The sequence below is a fragment of the Erinaceus europaeus genome, chromosome 6 (genome assembly GCF_950295315.1).
Source record: "Erinaceus europaeus chromosome 6, mEriEur2.1, whole genome shotgun sequence".
Taxonomy (NCBI): domain Eukaryota; kingdom Metazoa; phylum Chordata; class Mammalia; order Eulipotyphla; family Erinaceidae; genus Erinaceus; species Erinaceus europaeus.
This window is the reverse complement of record NC_080167.1, coordinates 2,482,219-2,490,138: the sequence shown is the minus strand read 5'-3', so window position 1 is coordinate 2,490,138 and position 7,920 is coordinate 2,482,219.

The window sequence follows — 7,920 nt, the reverse complement described above, 5'->3', positions numbered from 1 at the left end:
TCACGGTCACCCCGGGGACCTTCTGCCTGGGAGTCCAAGCTTCACTGACCGGCACCTCCCAAGCCACAGGGAGCTGCTTTTAGGCCCCGTTCGGATGCGGAAAGCAAGGACGGGATCCCACAGGTCGCGTGTCCGGACGGAGGCGCCCTCAGCTCTGTCTACTGACGGGGGATCCTGTGTTCCCGCCCAAGAGGGAGAAGAGGCCCCACATGGCTGGGGACTGGCGCAGCCTCACCCGGTGGAGGACGCCGAACAGCCGGCACACAGCCTGCCGAACTCCCTCAGCACCTTCAGCCTCGAACACGAGCCCGTGAACACGTCCCCCGCCACGTCTCTGGCGACAACGCGCAGCACACGCGGGTCCCGCTCAGTCAGCGCGGTTCCGGCTGCTGATTACCCGGCCCGTGAACACGGGAATAAAAGCTGCGGCAGAGCGGTGTGGGGAGACAGGCCTCTCCTGGCAGCGGCCGTCCTCGCCGGGGACCCGACCGAGCGCGTCTGAAAGCCGAGGTTTGGGTTCCTTCCCTGGAGCGGCAGGGCACATGAGAGGGAAGCCGCTGGGCCGAGGCCGCCTTCGCTAAGGACGCGGCTAAGGACTTCACGGGGGCGGTCCCCCGCTGCCCTGGCCCACCCTGAACCCCACCCACAGCAGCACAGGTGTTAAGTGAAATAAAAGCATTCACTGTCAAAAACAAAAAACCAAAACAGACAGCCCTGGCTCCGGCCCGGGTGCCCTCGCCGGCCCGGCAAGGCCTGGGGGGGGGGCACAGCCGGAACGGAAAGTGGGGCCAACCTCGCGGGGCCGGTTCTGCCTGAAGAGGCCCCCGGGTGTGCACCCCACACCCACGCTCTGCAGACGGTGCCCGAGCCCAGAACAGGCCTGGCCCGGCGGGCTGCAGGGAGCTCCCGTGCTGTGGCTTCCTTCTGTCTCTGTCTGTCCGTCCGTCTGTGTGAGTGGAAAAGCTTCCTGACGGCAAAGCAGCAAAACCCACTCGCGAGCCGCTTTCCTCTACGACGGACTCAGAGGGGTTCCGGTGAGGCCCCGGCGCGCACACCCCCCGGCTGGAGGCCCCTCAGCTGCTGAGTACAGGCTGCGGGCCGGCCCACCCGGGGGAGGCGCTCCGGCGGTTACAGCCTCGGCACGAAGAGGGACCCAAGGCGGGCACAGCTCCTCTGCACCAAGCGCAAGGACCAGCCTGAGGATCCCGGTTCGAGCCCCCGGCTCCCCACCTGCAAGGGGGTGGCTTCACAGGCGGTGAAGCAGGTCTGCAGGTGTCTGTCTTTCTCTCCTCCTGTCTTCCCCTCCTCTCTCCATTTCTCTCTGTCCTATACGACAACATCAGTAACAACAACAATAATAACTACAACAATAAAATAGAACAAGGGCAACAAATGGGAAAATAAATAAATATTTTAAAACTTTTCAAAACTAAGTGACTAAAGCACAAGGCCTTGGCGCCAAGCAGCAGAGGTGTCTGGGAAGCAAGCAGTCAAGACAGCTTCTGAGGCCACCTGGGAGATCAGAGTCAGGCCCAGCAGCGGTGCCTGTGGCAGAGCACACATCACAGTGCACGACGATCCAGGTTCAAGCCCCGGGTCCCCACGTGCAGCGGGGAAGCAGAGCTGCAGGCGTCTCTCCTCCTTCCTGTCTCCCCTCCTCCCTCTCAATCTCTGGCCACAGTTAGTAAGTAAATTATATGGAGAGAGAGTCGGAGCTCACACGGGCGCTCAGGAAGCGAACCGAGGATGGTGGCAGAAGTCCTGCGCACACAGAGGTCCCCGTCGCAGGAGGATGGCCGCTCGCTCTCCCTCAGCTCCCCCTCAGCTTCCCCAGGCTGCCACACAGGCGCGGGTGGGCGTGTCTCCGGGCCGAGGTCACACTGCAACAAGCGGGGCTGGGCTGGGCCCCGGAGCCCCTCCACCTCACCTCTGGGTCCATCGAGTGGCCAGGAGGGAGTTTCTGGGGAGCTGACTCTCTTATTAGCATGTTATTGATGAATGAGAGCAATCGGGAGCGGAGAGAAAGAGACCAGACTTCACGCTGGTACACACGCTGCCAGGGATTGAACTCGGGACCTCACACATTATCCACTGCGCCGCCTCGCGCACCACAGGGCTGATCTTTTCTCTGCAACGATTCGTTCATTTACATGGGAGAGACCCCTGAGCCAGGGGCTTCAGGCCTCTGTTCTCCTGGAGCTGAGCACCTCCACGCCCTGGATCTGTCCTGAACTAGCTGGCTTTCATGACCGTTTCCCAAAGGCCGAGGGTCCCGGGGAGCTCCCTGCGGGACAGGCCTGCTGTCTGAAGCCTGCTCATAGTCCTCTGCCGTCTGTGACAAGTCCCTTGGAAGGATGGGGGTAAAGTGACAATCTTAGGAGAACAGATGACAGGGTGTAAGAAGCCACAGAATGTGGTCCGGGAGGTGGCGCAGCGGCTAAGGGACTGGACTCTGAAGCATGAGGTCCTGAGTTCAGTCCCCGGCAGCACACGCGCCAGAGTGATGGCTGGTTCTTCCTCTCCTATCATTTCTCATGACTCAGTAAATAAAATTAAATTTTAAAAAAGTCACAGAAAATACCACAGGGCCAGAGACATGGCTCACTTGGCTTTGTCACACTCACTAACCAGGTCCAAGCCCAGCCCCCACTGCACTGAGGGAAGTCAGTGCTGCAGTCTGGATCTTAAAAACAAAAAGGGGGAGTCCGCGGTAGCGCAGTGGGCTAAGTAAGTGCACATGGCGCAAAGCACAAGGACCGGCGTAAGGATCCCGGTTCGAGCCCCCGGCTCCCCACCTGCAGGGGAGTCGCCGCACAGGCGGTGAAGCAGGTCTGCAGGTGTCTGTCTTTCTCTCCCCCTCTCTGTCTTCCCCTCCTCTCTCCATTTCTCTCTGTCCTGTCCAACAACGACGACATCAATAACAACGACAATAATAATAACTACAACAACAATAAAACAAAAGGGGCGGAAATCAAATTAAAAAAATAAAGATGGGAGTCGGGCTGTAGTGCAGCGGGCTAAGCGCAGGTGGCGCGAAGCACAAGGACCGACATGAGGATCCCGGTTCGAACCCCGGCTCCCCACCTGCAGGGGAGTCGCTTCACAGGCGGTGAAGCAGGTCTGCAGGTGTCTGTCTTTCTCTCCCCCTCTCTGTCTCCCCCTCCTCTCTCCATTTCTCTGTCCTATCCAACAACGACAACAACAATAACAACTACAACAATAAGACAAGGGCAACAAAAGGGAATAAATAAATAAATAAATAAAATATTTTTAAAAATTTTAAAAAAAGAAAAGATTTTAAAAAAAAAAGATAAATTTTTTTTAAAAAGTTTTTTTAAAAAATAAATCAACGAGGGTGGCACTGTCATATGGAAAACTGGGAAATGTTGTGCATGTACAAACTATTGTATTTATTGTCGAATGTAAAACATTGATTCCCCAATAAAGACATTAAAATCAATCCATCAAAAAATGTCAAAATGTTTGTTTAAGAAATATTCCCGAGAGGGGAAGGCGGGACGGGCGCCCCTGCGGGCAGGTGACTCGGACCCCGGCCTCCTCCTCTCCCCGCTGGGTGGGCGCGGTGGGGGCCCGGGGGCCCGGGGGCGCCGCCCCCAAGGGGCAGGGGGTGGGGTGCGGGTATGAGTCGGGGTCGTGGTCGGGTTATGCTGGGGTCGGGGTTCGAGTCGGGGTTCGAGTCGGGGTCCGGGTTGGGGTCCGAGTCGGGGTCGGGGTCCGGGTCGGGGTCGGGGTTCGAGTCGGGGTCCGGGTCGGGGTCCCGGTACAAGTCGGGGTCCGGGTTGGGGTCCGAGTCGGGGTCGGGGTCCGAGTCGGGGTCCGGGTCAGGGTCCGAGTCGGGGTCCGGGTTGGGGTCCGAGTCGGGGTCCGAGTCGGGGTCCGGGTTGGGGTTCGAGTCGGGGTCCGGGTCGGGGTCCCGGTACAAGTCGGGGTCCGGGTCGGGGTCCGAGTCGGGGTCGGGGTCCGAGTCGGGGTCCGGGTCAGGGTCCGAGTCGGGGTCCGGGTTGGGGTCCGAGTCGGGGTCCGAGTCGGGGTCCGGGTTGGGGTTCGAGTCGGGGTCCGGGTCGGGGTCCCGGTACAAGTCGGGGTCCGGGTCGGGGTCCGAGTCGGGGTCGGGGTCCGGGTCGGGGTTCGAGTCGGGGTCCGGGTCGGGGTCCCGGTACAAGTCGGGGTCCGGGTTGGGGTCCGAGTCGGGGTCCGGGTCGGGGTCCCGGTACAAGTCGGGGTCCGGGTCGGGGTTCGAGTCGGGGTCCAGGTTGGGGTCCGAGTCGGGGTCGGGGTTCGAGTCGGGGTCCGGGTCGGGGTCCCGGTACAAGTCGGGGTCCGGGTTGGGGTCCGGGTTGGGGTCCGAGTCGGGGTCGGGGTTCGAGTCGGGGTCCGGGTCGGGGTCGGGGTTCGAGTCGGGGTCCGGGTCGGGGTCCCGGTACAAGTCGGGGTCCGGGTCGGGGTCCGAGTCGGGGTCGGGGTCCGAGTCGGGGTCCGGGTTGGGGTCCGAGTCGGGGTACGGGTCGGGGTTCGAGTCGGGGTCGGGGTCCGAGTCGGGGTCCGGGTTGGGGTCCGAGTCAGGGTCGGGGTTCGAGTCGGGGTCCCGGTCCAGGTCGGGGTCAGGGTTCGAGTCGGGGTCAGGGCTGGGGTCCAAGTCGGGTTTGCGGTTCGAGTCGGGGTCCGGGTCGGGGTCCGAGTCGGGGTCCGAGTCGGGGTTCGAGTCGGAGTCGGGGTCCGAGTCGGTGTCGGGGTCCGAGTCGGGGTCAGGGTCCAGGTTTGGGTCCGAGTCCGGGTCCGGGTCCGAGTCGGGGTCCGACCGCAGCAGCCCCGTCCCCCGGACACCCGGGTCCCACCGCCGCGTCGTCGAGTCGCCGCCGCCCCCGCCCCCGCCCCCGCCCCCCGCCCGTGACCTCTGACCCCGCCCGCGTCCTCGCCCGCGTCCTCACCCGCAGGTCGGCGCGTCTCCTGGGCCCGCGGCTCTCTCGCTCGCTCGGCAGCAAAATGTCTCCTGCCTGCACCCCCGCAGTCCTGCCGCGTCCCAGCCGCCGGCCGCCCCGAGCCTCGCGGCTGTCACCTGCCGGGCGGAAGTGAGCGGCCGGCGCGCGGACACTTCCGGCGCACGCAAGGGCAGGGGGCGGGGCGGAGGGCGCAACCCGGGCGGGGCGGGGCTAGAGGGCGGGGTGTGGGTGGAGCCAGTTCTGGGGCCACGCCCACCCGTCCGCAGCGGCACCTGGTTGACCAGAAAGCCGAGGGGTGGGTGCACCGGGGCAAGGCTGAAGGCGGCACCCGGGAGCCACGGCCTGGTCGCCGGGGAAACACCAGGTCCTCCCGGAAGACCTCCTTCATGTCCATTTCCCCCTTCTCCGGGGTCTGCAGAATCCCGCTCTTTTTTCTCTTTCTCCCAGAGCCCTGCTCAGCTCTGGCTTATGTGAACCTGGGACCTCAGAGCCTCAGGCATGAAAATCTTTTTGCCAAACTATTACGTTGTCTCCCTAGCCTAAAAAAAAGGGCGGCGGGGGTGGGGGGGTATTTTACCTATTTTTTTTTTAAATTTTTTTATTTAAGAAAGGATTAATTAACAAAACCATAGGGTAGGAGGGGTACAACTCCACACAATTCCCACCGCCCAATCTCCATATCCCACCCCCTCCCCAGTAGCTTTCCCATTACTAACGAGAGAATGCCAGAAAGAAGCAGATCACTGGTTCATACGTTGCAGGTGATTGAACTCAGGACCTCGGGTCAGACACTACGCCACCTCCCTGGCCAGGACCTCACTTTCTTTTTTTCTTTCTTTCTTTTTTTTAATTTAAATTTTTTAAAGCATTTAAAAAAATGATCTTTGTTTTTTTGGATAGTAACAGCCAGAAATCGAGAGAGAAGGAGGAGATAGACAGAGAGACACCTGCAGCCCTGCTTCACCACTCGCAAAGCTTTCCCCTTGCAGGTGGGGGCCAGGGACTCGAACCAGGTGCACCACCACCTGGCCCCTTTAATTTTTTTTAATCTTTATTTATTTATTGGATAGAGACAACCAGAAATTGAGAGGGAAGGGGTGGTAGAGATGGGAGAGAGACAGAGAGACACCTGCAATACTGCTTCACCACTTGCAAAGCTTTCACCCTGCAGGTGGGAACTAGGGGCTTGAACCCGGGTCCTTAAGCATTGCAACATGTGCACTCAACCAGGTGCACCACCACCCAGGCCCTAATTTAAATTTTTAAAATTTATTTATTTCCCCTTTTGTTGCCCTTGTTTTTTTTAATTCTTGTTGTAGTTATTATTGTTGTCATTGTTGTTGGACAGGACAGAGAGAAGTGGAGAGAGGCGGGAAAGACAAAGAAGGGGAAAGACAGACACCTGCAGACCTGTTTCACCGCCTGTGTGCTTCATGAGTGTTGAGGCAGGTCTGCTGGTGTCTCTCTTTCTCTTCCCCTCACTCGATCTACTCCCCCATCTCAATTTCTCTCTGTCCTATCAAATGAAAAGGGGAAAAAAAAGTCTCCAGAAGTGGTAGATTCATAGTGCTGGCACCAAGCCCCGTGACTGGAGGCCAAAAGAAAAAGAGAGAATGGTCCAGGTGATGATGCAGTGGATAAAGTACTGGACTCACAAACAGGAGGTCCTGAGTTCAATCCTCAGAATCACATGTATCAGAGTGATGTCTGGTTGTTTCTCATTAATAAATAAGTTAAATCTTTTTATTTATTTATTTATTTATATTTTTTTATTTAAGAAAGGATTAATTAACAAAACCATAGGGTAGGAGGAGTACAACTCCACACAATTCCCACCGCCCAATCTCCATATCCCACCCCCTCCCCAGTAGCTTTCCCATTCTCTATCCCTCTGGGAGCATGGACCCAGGGTCATTGAGGGTTGCAGAAGGTAGAAGGTCTGGCTTCTGTCATTGCTTCCCCGCTGAATATGGGCGTTGACTGGTCGGTCCATACTCCCAGTCTGCCTCTCTCTTTCCCTAGTAGGGTGGGGCTCTGGGGAAGCTGAGCTCCAGGACACATTGGTGGGGTCTTCAGTCCAGGGAAGCCTGGCCGGCATCCTGGTGGCATCTGGAACCTGATGACTGAAAAGAGAGTTAACATACAAAGCCAAACAAATTGTTGAGCAATCATGGACCCAAAGCTTGGAATAGTGGAGAGGAAGTGTTAGGGAGGGTACTCACTGCAAACTCTAGTGTACTTCTGCTTTCTTACTTTGGTGCCATACTCCAAACTCAGTCAATTTCTGCTTTGCGTTTCTACTTCTTTTTTTTTTTTACATGCATAACATTCCCTAGATTCCTATTTAACAATACAACCCCCACTATTTCATTCATCATTTTTCATGGACCTGTATTCTCCCCACCTACCCACCCACCCCAGAGTCTTTTACTTTGGTGTAATACTCCAATTCCATTTCAGGTTCGTCTTGTTTTCTAATCTTGTTTTTCAACTTCGGCCTGAGAGTGAGATCATCCCGTATTCATCCTTCTGTTTCTGACTTATTTCACTCAACATGATTTTTTCAAGGTCCATCCAAGATCGGCTGAAAACGGTGAAGTCACCATTTTTTACAGCTGAGTAGTATTCCATTGTGTATATAGACCACAACTTGCTCAGCTACTCATCTGTTGTTGGACACCTGGGTTGCTTCCAGGTTTTGGCTATTACAAATTGTGCTGCCAAGAACATATGTGTACACAGATCTTTTTGGATGGATGTGTTGGGTTCCTTAGGATCTATCCCCAGGAGAGGAATTGCAGGGTCATAGGGTAGGTCCATTTCTAGCCTTCTGAGAGTTCTCCAGACTGTTGTCCACAGAGGCTGGACCCATTGACATTCCCACCAGCAGTGCAGGAGGGTTCCTTTGACCCCACACCCTCTCCAGCATTTGCTGCTGTTACCTTTTCTGATGTGTGAC